At 40.6% G+C, this 15,651-nt stretch overlaps 1 long non-coding RNA gene across 1 annotated transcript in view; it reads left to right on the forward strand.

The window, feature by feature from the left end:
- The window catches only part of LOC139327245 (uncharacterized), a 203,349-nt gene that overhangs the window by 91,814 nt on the left and 95,884 nt on the right, over nucleotides 1-15,651 (forward strand). The gene's annotated exons all lie outside the window — the stretch shown is intronic.

Genomic DNA, 15,651 nt, shown 5'->3' on the forward strand with positions numbered 1-15,651 from the left:
TAAAATGTGAGGACAGTCGTAAGTTTGAGGACTGGTCAAAAGTGCGAGGACCAGTCAAAAATAACTTTTTCAGCCCTCTGAGTAGTCCATATGCACAAAAGGACTAACCAGAGGGCTGAAAAAAGTCATTTCTGACAGGTCCTTGCACTTTTGACTGGTCCTCATACTTATGACCATCCTCACATTTATGCCCGTGCAGCATTCTTAACAACCATGTCACTCATTTCACAACTGCTTCTCTTCACCATGATGACAAGATAGGGCAAAAATGTAAAATGTGAGGACAGTTGTAAGTTCGAGGACTGGTCAAAAGTGTGAGGACCAGACCAGTCAAAAATAACTTTTTCAGCCCTCTGAGTAGTCCATATGCATAAAAGGATACAGCAATAGAGAAGGATGAAGGAAGGGAAGGGAAATTAGAGTAGGAGTGAGGGTAAGAGAGGGAGGAAAAGAGGAGGAGAAGGAGAAAGGAAGAGGAAGTACGGAGGAGAAGAAGAGGGTGGGGGGGAAGAGAAAGTAAGAAGGAAAGAGAAGAGAGAGGTGGTAGGTTTGAGGAGAAAGATTGCTGTACAAAAAAAAAAGATGAAAGGGAAGAAAGCCAACCCCAGACAAATATAAAGATATTAAGATAAAGAATGAATTGTTAAACTTTAAAGAATAAAAGAGAACAAATATGAATAAATAGCAATAATTAGAAACACACATACAAACATACAATGTATTTTCTTTGAACAGAATATTTGGCCGGTTCACAAATTTAAACAGTGTTTAGTCATTTCAATTAAATTTACAATTTCTATATTTTCTTTTTGCCATATTTATTCCTCATCTATTTTTTAAAAAAACCAATATTACCCTTCATCCTCATCTCTAATCTTAATCAAATTCAATTTTTCCCTTCTATTCTATATTATACCCCTTCCCATTGTCATCTATTTTTATATCCATCCTCACATTGGTTAATTATGTAATTATGTAATACAGTTGTTTAATACAAATTCAACATTTTAATATAAATCAATTAGTTATATAACTATCTTTTTTGTATATTAATCAATATGAACATGAATATTCCAATTATTTCCATGCAATCCAATTTCTTACAAATCAATTAATTATATTTACCAATAATAATAAACCAAATAATTTCCCCCATATATTCCTCCAAACCACAACTTAACCATATCTGCTTTCAACACAATATACAATTAATAGTATCTCAATTATTACAATTCCCTAGTTAAATAGAGCTTTTTTTCTTTTGTGTTTTAAAATCTTGAACTCTCCTCTTTTGCCCTAAATTTCCCATTGTTTGCAGTTTTGCACCTACCTTTTTTGGTGAGGAAAAAGAAAAAGAAATCTCTCTCTGCCTCATTTTGCCACGTTGCAGCAAAGACCCTGCTTTACTTTCAGTTTTGCTTTTAAAGCATAGTTAAGGGGAAAAAATCTCCAGCACTCTGCAGCTAGCAACTGCAGAGCCCTGAGCAAAACAGCTGAGAGGAAATCAGCTGAGAGTCGGGAAGCCGATCTAATCAACTTGTGCTAATTAACCTATGCTGAAGCTTTAAGGGGCTGTTTTTTCTATTTTTGCAGGCATCGGTCTACTCATTTGTTTTCTTTTAACACTGATCAGCTGTAGGGCGGCTCTTTGAAGCCCCGCAGCAAGAGTTTAAACAGTTTTTTTTCCCTCTAGCCATCAGCTGGGACTCAGGAGGCAGCCGGGAGCAACACACCACTGCGCCGTGCATTCTTTCCAAAAATCGGGACTTTTTTAAAACGCCGTGGGATGCTGGACAAATTGTTCAAAAGCGGGACTGTCCCGCCAAAAGCGGGATGTCTGGTCACCTTAGACTGTGGTCACTTTTTTTTAAAGCCTTGTTTAATTCAGCAGAATAGAGAAAGAATTAAACAGTAGTGAAAGAGGGGGGTGGGTGGGAAGGAGGGGAAGGGAGAAAAATAGCAACAAAAATGAGCCCTTTTGAGTTAATATCGACTCTGGGCAACTGCCTGAATAAATCCTTGCAGTTTCCTTGGCAACATTTTTTAGAAATGGTTTGTCACTGTCTTCTTCCTAAGGCTGAGAAAGAGCTGCGGTTCTAAGGTTCCCCCTTTGGCATATATTTGTGCCAAAAATCTCATGAGGACATGGTATGCACTGGCTTCTAGCTTGCTGCTTTAATTACTACACCCCAGTGTCTCTGTTTCATATAAAAACCCAGTCACACTCTCATAGATGTTGTTACTGGAGATTGCATTGTCTCTTTGCACCTGATGTTTTGACCACTAGGGCAACTAGAGATAGAGAAGAGTCTTTCCAGCCATCTCTAGGTCTATTTCTCATCTAGTTTATGAATGTTAGATTATTGTTACATTAATAACTCTCTCTGTTTGAAAGACAAGTAGAACTTCTTCTTTTTGTCTCTTGTTCTCTATCTCTATCTCTCCCCGGCTTCCATCTGTCCAAGATGTACCATAGTTTAGATAGAAGCAAAGTTTTTCTATATTAAATGTATTTCTCAATAAATCTTGCTTTTTGCTCAAACAAATTTAATGACTGCTAGGAATCATTGAGGGCCAGTAAACCCATACTGTTTCCAAGACAACTATATTGTGAATATTTACATCAGCTGCTTAATTGCTCAATACTTTTTCAATTCTCTGCTTAGGATGAGGAGTACATATTCTAAGAAGGGCTTCAGTAGTCGGTTCCTCTGGGTTTGGCCCGGTTCCGCTGAGCTGGTAGCGGTGACGATATGACGTCACCGAACCGGTTCTGCCTCCCCAACCCCCGCGCCCCCCCGGGTTATTCTTACCTTTTATTTGGCCCCACCCCCAATCTATTGCTGCCTCCTGAGTCCCAGCTAATAGGCTAGAAGGAAAAAAACTGTTTAAACTCTTGCTGCGGGGCTTCAAAGGGCCGTCCTACAACTGATCAGTGTTAAAAGGCAGTGCTGATAGACCGGTGCCTCCAAAAACAAATCAGTAGACCAGTGCCTGCAAAAATAAATGGGTAGACCAGTGCCTACAAAAATAAATGGGTAGAGCAGTGCCTGCAAAAACAAATGGGTAGACTGGTGCCTCCAAAAACAAATGAGTAGACCGGTACATCTCTGCAAGCAGTTAAAAGCCTGATAAACCAGTACCTCTGCTAAATCCTAAAGAATTGTCACATGACCATCAAGCCACGCCCACAAAATAAGCCACGCCCACAGAACTAGTAGTAAAAAAATTTAGAACCCATCCCTGAAGGGCTTGTGCAAAATTCAGATCTCTGGCAGAATTACAGGTCCAGGTTGGTTTACAAGTTGTGAGAGATGGAATAATCAGGAACGAAGGATTGTAAAATAAATTCAGAGAACCTAGAACTGGCAGAATAAATATAGAGATGAAAGGGGGAGCCAGGATTTCTTTTGATGGGTAGTGGTGGTAGATTTTTTTTAACCCTAGGCAAGCAGCTGCAAGGGATGAAAATCCAGAGTCCAAACTAATGTGTTTTTATAAGCCTTAAAAGTTAAGATTTTGAATGGACTTAACATACTGAGATGTTCTCAGAAAATATCTGATTATCGTAAGTACTGTAAATTCAAGACATGGAAGAAATAGTTCAAGAACTCTGAAATTCTGTGTACATGTCTGGATATGTAAGTAGCAAAGTGCTTGTTCATATCAGAGAACTGAGAAATGTGAAAGAAGTTTGGGGCAAATGAAATAAAACATGCTGTACAGAAACTGTTTGTCTGATGGAAAGAATGTGTTTTTTAAGAATGCAGAATAGTACAAGCATCTCAGACCAAGTGAGCCAAAAATTTGATCTAAGCAGGCTGTTTAAAAATAAAGGGGTAGTATTTCAATATCAAGTTACGTAAGTTTTTCTTTTGTTGTCTCTTCCCCCCCACCCCCAATGTTTTATTGTCCTGAAACAACAATAATCCTTCAAGATGTCTGACTTTGGATCAGAGAAAATGATGATGATGATGATGGAGTATTTTTGATAGATGGTAGTTTATAGTGACAATCATTTTGAGAGAGGGAGGGAGGGAGGGGGGAGAGAGAGAGGGAAGGAGGAAGAGAGAGGGAGGGAGGGAGAGAGGGAGAGTGGCAGAGGGAGGGAGGGGGGAGAGAGAGAGAAAGGGAGAGGGAGGGAGAGGGAGAGAGGGGGGAGTGAGGGAGAAAGAGAGAGGGAGAGGGAGAGGGAGAGAGAGAGAGAGAGAGAGAGAGAGAGAGAGATTGGTCCAAAGTCAGTCAGCTAGCTTTCGTGCTTAAGGTGGAACTAGAACTCACAGTCTCCTGATTTCTAGGCCATCATATTCACCAGTATACTAAGCTCCAAAATACGTGAGCAGTAATTCCTAATGGAAACATATTACTTGGCCAAGGAGAAACCCTTGATTTCAAACCTACAGAGATTAAAAGCAAATCTTATTTTACCTGCAAAGGCAAATCATACCTAAGAGCTCCCTGACCAGCACTTTATAAATGCAAATGAAGGAAGAACAAGCTAAAATGAAGATTTTCCACTGTTAAGGGAAAGAGAAATGATAAAGGTTGAAGAAGAAGGCAATCCCAAAGGATGGGAAATGACACATTCCATGATAGAGAAGAGGATGCTTCAAAGAAGACGGGGCTGAACTGAACATATTTTATCTGAACAGTAGAACTATTCCACCATTGGAAAAAACAACAACCCTGTAATTGTGTGTTTGTTGATCTTGATATAAACTGTAAAGGGCAGATCATAGCACCAAATGGAAAGCAAATAAGCTCACGAAGGATTGGAGAGAGTGTAAAACTGCAGACTGAGTGATAAAGAGACTGTTGCTTTGCATGTTAAGGATGTCCTGTACTCTCCAGATTTGGATTCCAATTTACTAAGTTATGCAGTCGGAAAGGGACAAAGTGCTCAATTTGTTGATGGAAGTTTCTCAGTAACAAGCATGGATGGAGATGGGTTGCTAAAAAGGAACATTGTTAGAATCTGGACTTTCCAACATAGATTCCCCAGAGACTCATGAAGCCTGCAATAAGGGAAAATCAACTGAGCTTTTAACTCCAACAAGGCATTATAAAGGGAGAAACTAACCTGTTTTCCCCAAAATAAGACATCCCCTGATAATAAGCCCAATCGGGCTTTTTGAGCGCATGGCAATAAGGCCAAGCGCTTATTTCAGGGTTCAAAAAATATAAGACAGGGCCTTATTTTGGGGGAAACACAGTACATTGAACTTTGATATAGAAAACCAGATTATCAAAACATAGATCAAATCGGGCAGATAGAAAGAGGAAAATTGGTCATACATTCCAAATTTGCAAACTGCAAACAAGCCAATCAGTGCTGTTTGGTGTGTTTACATGACACATGTCTGCAAAACTCCAACAATTCAAAAGTTAACAGAATTGAAACTTTGGGAAACGTGGCCAACAGCATGTTCAGTGGGTGACAAAAGCCACATTGTCCTCTGTTCTCATCTTAGTGAGTCAAGTGAAGGAAAGGCATTTTGTAATTCTCTTGGGTGAAGTGTTTTGTTTTTGCTGTTTCTGTCTCATCAGGTTGAATTGTTCTGCGAATTGAGATGCGGATGATGTAAAAAATACATTTCAGGAAAAAAAAAAAAGCTACAGGTTTTACATCCTGATGATAATGAACTAAAATCCACGAATGGACAGATGTCTGGTTATTTGAAGGAAAATAACATTTTTCACATTGGTTTTTCATCACACCAAAAACAAATGGACAAACAGAAAGGATCTGTACGCAAGAATTCTAGCTCAAATTGATCTGGATCAAAAATGATTGGCAGATGTTATTTCAACAACTACCTTCAAAATAGGTTATTTGTTAGAACCCTGAAGGTCCTTATGAACTGCAGTTCAACGGAAACCCCAATTTAAATCACGTTAGGATTTTTAGATTCGAACATAGACTTTTATTTCAAATCAAAACAATAAAGACTGTATTGCTGAGCAATCAGTCATGGCTGAATATGCAAGAGTCATAAAGAGGTATAGGGTTGTTCAATACGTTTACTGGATTAAAATAATGAGCATGGCTTATTCTGTTGAGATAGAATCAGTGGCTCAACCAGTGGTGGGTTGTTCCTGGTTTGCCCCGGTTCGAGCGAACTGGTAGTGGCGGCAGCGGGAGGCTTGGCCCACCTGCCCAGACATCATAAAAAATTATCTGCACATGCACAGAAGCTTCTGTGCATGCACAGAAGTGCTACACGCTCACGCTACCGATAGCGAACCAGTGGGTTTTGAAACCCACTACTGGTCTCAACCTAGGAACAATCACAGGTAACACTATTGCAGCTAGCCTTTGTTTCTAGTTTCCAAACATCATTACAACTAGTTTAGAAGGTGGTTTCAAGATGGCAACTGAAGTAGTGCACGTGTTCTGACTTGGGCTTCCTGAGTCAGTAAAACACACGAGTAGTCCCAAAAACCTATTTTATTGCAACAGCTGTGAATTCTGTTCATTCACAGATGAGTCCCAAATAGTTGTAAATAGTCAGGATAAGTCCTTCGGGATATTCACCCACCTTTATCTCCCTTGACACGCTGCCAAAGACCTAATTGGCAAAGCCACACGGAGTCCAGAATCAAACAGACTTTAAACTGAACAGAATTAACAACGTTGCTTCCTGCAACGGCCCATGTGCCTTTGCTCCTCTTTTAAGTCTTATGGGAGGGGCCAATCATCTCCAAGCCCTACTCCCGAGTCGTCCCTTTTGTTTTAACTGTTCTTGCCTTCTGGCAGCTCTGTGCATGCGCACACTGGGAACAGGCTCCCCCTGTTCCTCTGCCTCGCTGAGGTCTGACTCTGGAGGCTCCGGAGGCAGCATGTACCTCTCAGATGGCCCTTTCTCTGCCTCCGATGCAGAGCCCTCGTCCGAGCCTTCCCCAGACTCCAGGACTGGCCCATGTTCCTCCCAACCTCCTCACTGTCTGACTCTGCTGCCAGCTTCACAGGCTGCCGGCGGGCCACAACAGTACGGTGCAGAAGTATGGTTGCAACAATCAGCAGCTGAGCCTGATCCACAGTTAAAGCATTTTCAGAAACCTGACAAAGGGACCTTGCCAGTCTGGATCACACTCACGAGCAAAAGAAAAATGGGATGAAGAAGCCCGAAACTTGGAGAGATATTAAAAAAAACTGGGATATGGAAAGAAGCAGCAAGAAAAAAAAGTTAGAGTCTTTTTACAAAATTTGAGAAACCTCTTGCCATGGAAAAGGTGGTGCTATCTTAAAGCTGCCCTCCCCCGAAAAAACAAGCACCACCCTATTTATATGGACCTAGACTGAACATTTGGGCGTAGGTTCATACGGCCCTGAAGAACCTACAGTAGTTCTGCCAATGGGCCTGGGGAACTCAGAGTGGGATGGAACCTATCAAATGGCTCATTTGATTGTGTATTATCACCGGGGTGGTGGTGGTAGTGGGTTATTATTTTTTATTCTTTTATATTGGGTTTGTATTGTTTGTAAGCCACCCAGAGTCATGGAGAATGAGTATAAATCAAATAAATAAATAATAAACAAAAAACAAACAAGTAAGCAAGTTGGATTGGATTGGGTTGAAATCAAATGAATAAATAATAAACAAACAAACAAACAAGTAAGAGCCTTGGTGGCGCAGCAGACTAAAGTGCTGTTAAGTAGCACCAGCTGCCTGCAATTACTGCAAGTTCAAATCTCACCAGGCTCAAGGTTGACTCAGCCTTCCATCCTTTCAAGGTAGGTAAAATGAGGACCCGGATTGTGGGGGCAATAAGCTGACTTTGTATAAAAAAGAACACCGCTTAGGGGGGGGCCCAAAAGCCCTATTAAGCAGTTATATACAAAAGTATGAAGGCTATTGCTTAACGCATTATAAACCACCCTAAGTCTCCGGAGAAGGGCGGCATATAAATTGAACTAATAAAATAAATAAATAAATAAACAATAAATAAATAAATAAATAAATAAATAAATAAATAAATAAATAAATAAATAAATAAATAAATACATACATACATACATACATACATACATACATACATACATAAAGTAACCAAGTAATTAAATTGGGATTGGGTTGGAATATCAAGCAACTACCTGGACATCAGTTCCAGATGCTCTGAGATTATATGGGAGCTATGAGTGGGTGCTATAGGGGTTGAAGATATAAGGCCCTAAACTATTTTTTGCTATCAGCAATTGGAAATTTATTTCTTTATTAAACTTTAGATGTTAGGTTTGCAAAGCACCCAGCTGAAATAGCTTTCTTTAGGTATGATGATATTTCAAAAGAGGAAATCTATATTGGAAATGGAATGGCATTCTTATCATAATTCTGTATATATCTTCTTAGAAGTGAACACCATTGAGTTCAGTGGAGGTCCATTTCAGAATTTAGTCTGAGTTAGTCCCAGATAAACATGCATGCTAGAAAAAATTACCCACTCTCTATTTGATACTGTAATTTTCCCAGCTTTGTGCTCTTTCTGTATCCTAGGATATCAGCTCTCAGAACTCTTAGGCACAATGACCATTAGGAAAGGCTACCATAAAAAAAAAATCTCTAAATGGCTGTGTTTTGTGTGTGTTCCAGAACACTTCTTCTGAATCATTTTCGAGATGTGTACAGCCTTACTAAATATGGCAATAAAAGGAATGGTCACAAATCCGAAACACGTCACACATCCATACTCATTAGCCTTCAAACAAAATGCAGATGTTGCATTTCCTACCATCGGGGCTCAAGTTGAGGGCGGATTTTGCAAAAATGACATTGCAAAGTCGGGGTTGAGGGAGCAGAGGGAAGTCAGGAATGTCAACCAATTGGCTTCTGGCTTCTGCTAGCCTCACAGGCATATCAAATAAGTTCTTGTCCTGACAAATAAGGAGCAGTGGCATCTTGCCACATAGAGAGTCATGGAAGGGTTATGGAGGAGGAGGAGGAAGAGGAGGAGGAGGAGGAGGAGGAGGAGGAGGAGGAGAATGAGGAGAAGAAGGAGAATGAGGAGAAGAAGGAGGGCATTTTGGCAGCCTCCAAGGAAAAGTGTTGCCAGAGATGTCATACAGCAACTATAATATATTTCTCTTATTTAAACACAGACAATAATTCATGACCTATGAGTAGTTTTATCTTAGTGGAATTCAGAGTGAAGTTTGCACAGACTCAAGGAAATCTTATTCAAATAAATGATTTGTGTTAGCCGGAATATCTGTTGTTATGGAGTTGCTATGGGGATTTATGTAATTGGCTTTTAGGTTGCTATGGTACCTAGCATTTAAAAATACATTTTTTTTAATGCTCATCAAGGTCCCTCCCCCCATCATCATCCCAATTTTTATTAAACCCCCCTCCCCCCCTTTATCGGATCTGTTGTTTTTCAGCTACTTGTTCCCAAACCTACTGGCAGCCGTTCTGTTTGGTCCAGAAATTGTGACAGAAATTATTATTCATAATAATCTCATTTCCCCCCCCTAATGTTGCATAACAGGCAGCGCTCAAAAGCAATGCAAATGCCATCTCTCAAGAATGGGAAAAGACAGAATCTGGAAAGAGATGGGCTGAAGAAAAGACAGGCAATTTTCAAAAAGGAACATATGCCGTTCTTGAGAGAGAACTGGAAGAGCTCATCAGGTGTAAAACTGAAGCAGGACAATAGATATTTGCCATGCCATAAAAAAGAATGCGGATGACATTCTTTGGCTGAAAGTCAGAATTTTCTAAACATATTCTGATTGTTCTAGGACTATTCAATCTCAAAACACAGGGAAAACATTCCGCATATTCTGAAGGCTATGCAGAATGCTCTCTTGTTTGCTCATTTTGTTCAATACGGCTTAGTCAAGTATAGGCAAAAGAAATGGTGGCTGGCTCAGCTTTGTTGGTAGAAGGACTGCATGCCCAGAAGAGAACTACAGGTAGTCCTTGACTTACGACCACAATTGTGCCCAAAATTTTAAGTGAGGCATTTGTTCAGTGAGTTTTGACCCGTTTTATGACTTTTCTTGCCCCAGTTATTAAGTGAATCACGGCAGTTGATAAATCTGACTTCCCCATTGACTCTGCTTGTCAGAAAGTTGCCAAAGCTGATCACGTTGGGACACAGCAACGGTCATAAATATGAACCAGTTGCTGAGTATCTGAGTTTTCATCACGTGATCATGGGGATGCTACAAAGGTAGAAACTGTGAAAAATGGTCACAAATCTATTTTTTTCAGTGCCGTTGTAAAATGGTCACTAAACAAACTGTTGTAAGTTGAGGATTACCTGTAATCAGAATAGCTGGATAGAAAAGCCCTCAGGGTGCATATTCACTATGGTCTGTTCTGGTCCCTGTCTGGCTAATGTGGGGCTTGGTTTACTGCACAGTCAATAACTGGCCCATGTTGGGAGAGTAGAAGAACAATATATCAATCCAGATCTGAGAGCAAATTCTAGAATTTGTCCCTAAAGACTAAACTGAAGCTTTATCCACATGGTTCATCAAGACAGAAGTATTACCTGGGAAGCAGATTTTTTTAAAAAGCAGTCCAAAATATAAAGGTTTAGAAGATTTGGGTATGTGGAATCAGACAACCAGCAATTAATCATGCGATTTCTAGTTTCAAATGGCTGGGGCTGAAGATGTATAAATCAAGGTCTCTTTAATTCTACTAGAGGAGTGAAGACATTAATGCAAACTTCAATCAGACTTCCCTGCAGAAGAGACTTATTTCATAAATGCATATGTCTGGTCATTCTTCCCATCCACATAACATTTTATGAGCTGATTTAGGATTCAGAAGTAAAGAGGTGGCATCCAATTTACCATATTTTTTGGACTATAAAACACACTGGAGTATAAGATGCACCAAGAGTTCGAAGAAGTAAACAAGAAAAAAAAAGGCTTTTGCCCTCCTCAGCCCCCAGGAGCACTCTGCAGGCCTCTGAAACCCTCTGCGCATCCCGTTTGTGTGAAAAATGGGCCTGTTTTTGGAGAAAATAGGACACGCGGTGCTTGATTTCAGGAGGCCAAAAATGGCTGTGTTTGGTGTATAAGATGCTCCAACATTTCTACCCTCTTTTGTGTGTGTGTGTGTGTGTGTGTGTGGGTGGGGGGGAAATGATTCTTATACTCCGAAAAGTACAGTAATTTTCCATATTGATTTTTTTTTTCCTTTAGGGGAAATGTAAAGGTTTTAGAATTCAGTCCTTTTATCATTCATTTTTTAAGGCATACTGAAGGGATTGGGATAATTTGGAACATCTTTTTCTACCTGTGACACCTAAATATATTTTTAGCCAACAAATAATATTTATCGTTTTGTAAAAACTTACATAGTTCTCATGAAATCGAACGAAATTATTAAATGAAGTTGGATCTCCTGCCAACGGTGGACTTTGCTGAAAGACAGATCTGGCCTGATGCTCAACTCACTCAGTGGGTTGTAATTTCAGAATAAATTCTTGTACTTATTAAAGTCAGGACAAACTACTGCATTTGTGTTGATAGGGAACACAACTGGTACAGCACAGTTCGTACATTTAGAACAGCCTTATCGCAAGAAGACATTGGAACAGGACTGCAACCATTTCAGCTGCCAAAACTGTATTCTAATCAGGAAAAGCATGGCAATTTAGATCAGTTGCAAGTTGGTTTTTTTTTTTAAATATATATATAAAAAGCAGCTTCAGAAATCAACACATTGATGAATTAATGAAATAATGATCAAGGCAGTGAAGTGAACAAAACTTCATTATAAGGTACACGACATTCTTTAAATGTTTAAAGATTGAAAGAAAGTGTCCACAGCCAATTACCCCATACTCTTTATCCCTACTTCACTTATTCAAGAAAAATCCCATCATCTTTCTTTAAGAATGTACACAGGTCCAGAAGAAAACAAGACAGCCACTTTTCCATCCAGGTTCTGGAGATATGCATCAGGTCAGTATTTTTAATACAAAATCTAATTCTGGATGATTGATAGTTTCAGGCATGGTTGATTCCCCCCTTCCCCCAAAGTTTCATTTGCAACATTAGCATAATTAAATTACAAATGGGAAAAATAGCAAGGACAGCTAGAAGCCTCTTTTTCTTTCCTTGCGTCTGAATTTTGGTCAAATGACCATGGGAATGATGCAATAGTTGTAAGTGTGAAAAACGGTCAGAAGTCACTTTTTTCAGTGCCGTTGTAACTTTTAATGGTCACTAAATGAACCGCTGAGGACTACCTGTGTTTTAGAAATCCCTGCTCAGCTTGAGAGCTGAGCATTGCAATGTATGATAGATCCAGTGTAAGTGGGCAAAGCTCTGGAATAAATATAAATAGATGAGGACATTTAGATTAGTTGTTATTGTATATAGAGTTGTTATAAACAATTGCCATGTCACGAAACTGTCTCAGACCTCTTTCTGAATACTTGCAGGAGGTTGAGCGGATAGGAAAAGGGGCATAGGGAAAGCTTTGGGTGAACCTTTCACATGTCATGTTTTACCTTGTTTTTGGCTTTCACATAGCAAGTTAAGAGCTCTACAATTGGGGTGAAGATGTCCTCTCATGTTATCGGAATTACAGTTTGCAATAACCCTTCCTGTTGCAAGGAATGTATCCTGTGGGTCTCTAGGCTTTAAGACAGACTAGAAGATTAATTTCTTTTTCTTTTGTGAAAATCCAGACCTCTGTCTTTTCCCACTGAGTCCAGGTTGAAAACCGAGACAGTGTTGAATGTCCTCAAAAGTACTGTACTTCTATATATATAAAAAATTGGTTGTGAAACTATCTTGATGCGGAAAACAGTGTCTTCAGGTGGATTGCAAGGATCAGGTGAGCTCATCAAGCCAAGGGCTATTATATATAGGAGAGAAAATGAAGATATGCAAAGGTCAAACATTTCAACATGAACTTAATTTAGCTTTTTATTCTCTTAGGATGCTTCTTACCGGCCTGGGAGAATCCAATAGGGATTTTCTTTCAAATACACAAGAAGAGATGGTGACTGATTGCCTGCCAAATGTATGGATTGTCACAGTGACAGTTTCTAAGAGATTTCTCCCAAGGGACCACACCATTAGTTGCTTAAGCAGGAACAGAATCTGAATCTTTTCATTTAAGGAGGAACAGAACTGTTGCCCTCACTTTCACCCTCTCTCTCTCTCTCCCTCCCTCCCTCCCTCTCTCTCTGTGTGAAAAGCCATATAATGGCAGACAAGATATTCTGATAGACTGCTGCATTACAGTTGTGGTAATTAATATCTCTCTTCATACTAAATTGCACAGAATCAGCATTGTGAAACTTCATGTCTTTCCTTGTGAGAAAGAATCTTCATCAGTGACTTCTCAGAACTCAGGAATTTTTGACTTTCTAGAATGATGAAACAATAAAATTTATTTACTTGAGGAGCTGTAGGGAACATTTCAAGAATGATATCGAGAATATCCAGGGTTAAGTAAGCTAGTGTCATGGCCCTATTGGAGCCCGGTTTAAAGGAGGAGGAGGAGGAGGAGGAGGAGGAGGAGGAGGAGGAGGAGGAGGAGGAGGAGGAGGAATTGGAACTGGGACCGTCCGACAGGCATGTAACATCTCCCTTGATGTGTTTGGAGAGGCCAGGGGCTGAGGACGACGCTGTCCCAGACCCCTCAGGCATTGGGGTAAGTGGTCAACCAGATGGAGAATTGCCTGCCTTCACAGACACATGGATGGATCAGCTGCTGACAGGCAGTGGTGCTAATAGGCAGCAGATCTCCTCCACTCGATCCAAGGGCACGGAGTGCAGCGCATAGGCAAGCTCAGAGCAGGCTGTGAGGCTACCCTACCCTTCCTCACAAGGAACACTGGAGTGGGGTGACTTAAAGAGAAGCCGTGGGGAGTTAATCTTCACCAGGAACAATTGTTTGTTGTGTCTTACACACCCTTGGCTTTGATTCATGCCTGTTGCCATTTGCCTTGTCTTGCTTCAAAGACTGTTCTTCACTTTTTGTCTTGGACCTTGCCCTTGCCCTTGTCCTGTGGACTGCTTTGGCCCTTTGCTTCGCTTTGCCTTTAGAACTGCCTCTTACCTTGTCTTGGCCCTGAGGCCTGCCATTTGTTTTGTGCCTGGACTCTGCCTTGTGGACTCGCTTAGCAGCGTGGACTGGACTTGGAACCCTGGACCTTGCCCTGTGTGCATGCTCCTACTCTGTGGACTTGATTTTTACTATAGAGGCTGTTTTTGGGGAGACTGAGGGTGAATGCCTTCAGGGTAGTGTGGGGGTAGAAGATGGGGTCCACACATGAAGGTTCAAATTAACTGATTTATTGCTAGAAGCATATGCACAGAAAACATCTCAACTAACAGTGAGCACTTGGTTAGAATTAAATAAGGGTCAATTCAAATCTCGCCAAGGCTCAAGGTTGACTCAGCTTCCATCCTTTCTAAGGTAGGTGAAATGAGGACCCAGTTTGTGGGGGCAATAAGCTGACTTTGTATAAATATACAAAAGGATGAAGGCTATTGCTGAGCACATTATAAGCCGCCCTGAGTCTTCGGAGAAGGGCGGCATATAAATCAAAATTAAAAAAAAAAATTGCACTCAAGGGGGTGGGGTTGGACCTAGTTCACTTGTGGCTATGTATAGCTTCTAGGCTGATTCCTCTTTTCACTCCTCCCCCAGATTCTGCCATTCCTTCTCCTACAATTTTCCATGTTAGCTTGGCTGGTTTCCTACATTCATATACTGGACCTCCATTCAATAGGATGAGATTTTCCAGTATGTCTACAAGTGATTTGGGCATTGTTTGGGAGAATAGCTATTGCAAATCCACGGTTCACAAACATCTGTCATATTCACAAGCAAATGAGATACTGTTATCTGAAAAAAAACACGCTCAGTTTCAGAAAGCATTCAAGTAAACATTCTAGTACAAAAGGTACAACAGACTGTTTTGGGGAAGGAAAATAGGGAAAGAAAATCTTATTGTTCACATTACTGAAGAGTAAAATGGAAGAATTAATAAATTTGCCCCTAGCACGCCCCTGGAGAAACATTTTAATTGTAATAATCCTAATGTAAAGATAGTTATTCCGGGCAGAACTATGTATGAACCAGAGCCAACACATCTGGCTCGTTTCATAACACTTACCATATGCCCTCCTTTACAGAAGGCAATCCTTCTTTCAAATAGGCCATTACAAGATTCAGTTCAGCTTCAATTCTGTTAATGAATAATAAGCAATAATGTGGGAAGAAAGCTGTTAAGAACCCTGAGGAATGATGGACCCAAATTTCATGCATTGTAAAACAACAAAAATAAAATAAAAAAAAAAACCTTGAAATGTTAACTTTGACAGAAAAAAATGCAGATGAGCCTGAAAGGAAATGTTGAAAGTCTATGTCTGTGATTGCGAACCTATGGCACACATGCCAGAGGTGGCATGCAGAGCCATCTCTGTGGGCACAAGTGCCATCGCTAGCTGCTCTTCACGCATGCCGGAGCCCGGAAACCCAAAGACCAGCTGGCTGGTGCACATGCACATGCCGGAAACCCAAAGACCAGCTGGCTGGTGCACATGCACATGCCGGAAACCCAAAGACCAGCTGCTCTTCGTGCATGCCGGAGCCCGGAAACCCAAAGACCAGCTGGCTGGTGCACATGAACATGCCGGAAACCCAAAGACCAGCTGGCTGGTGCATT

This window comes from Pituophis catenifer, unplaced genomic scaffold (genome assembly GCF_029215685.1).
Source record: "Pituophis catenifer annectens isolate HBS135680 unplaced genomic scaffold, rPitCat1.0.hap2 SCAF_1, whole genome shotgun sequence".
Classification (NCBI taxonomy): domain Eukaryota; kingdom Metazoa; phylum Chordata; class Lepidosauria; order Squamata; family Colubridae; genus Pituophis; species Pituophis catenifer.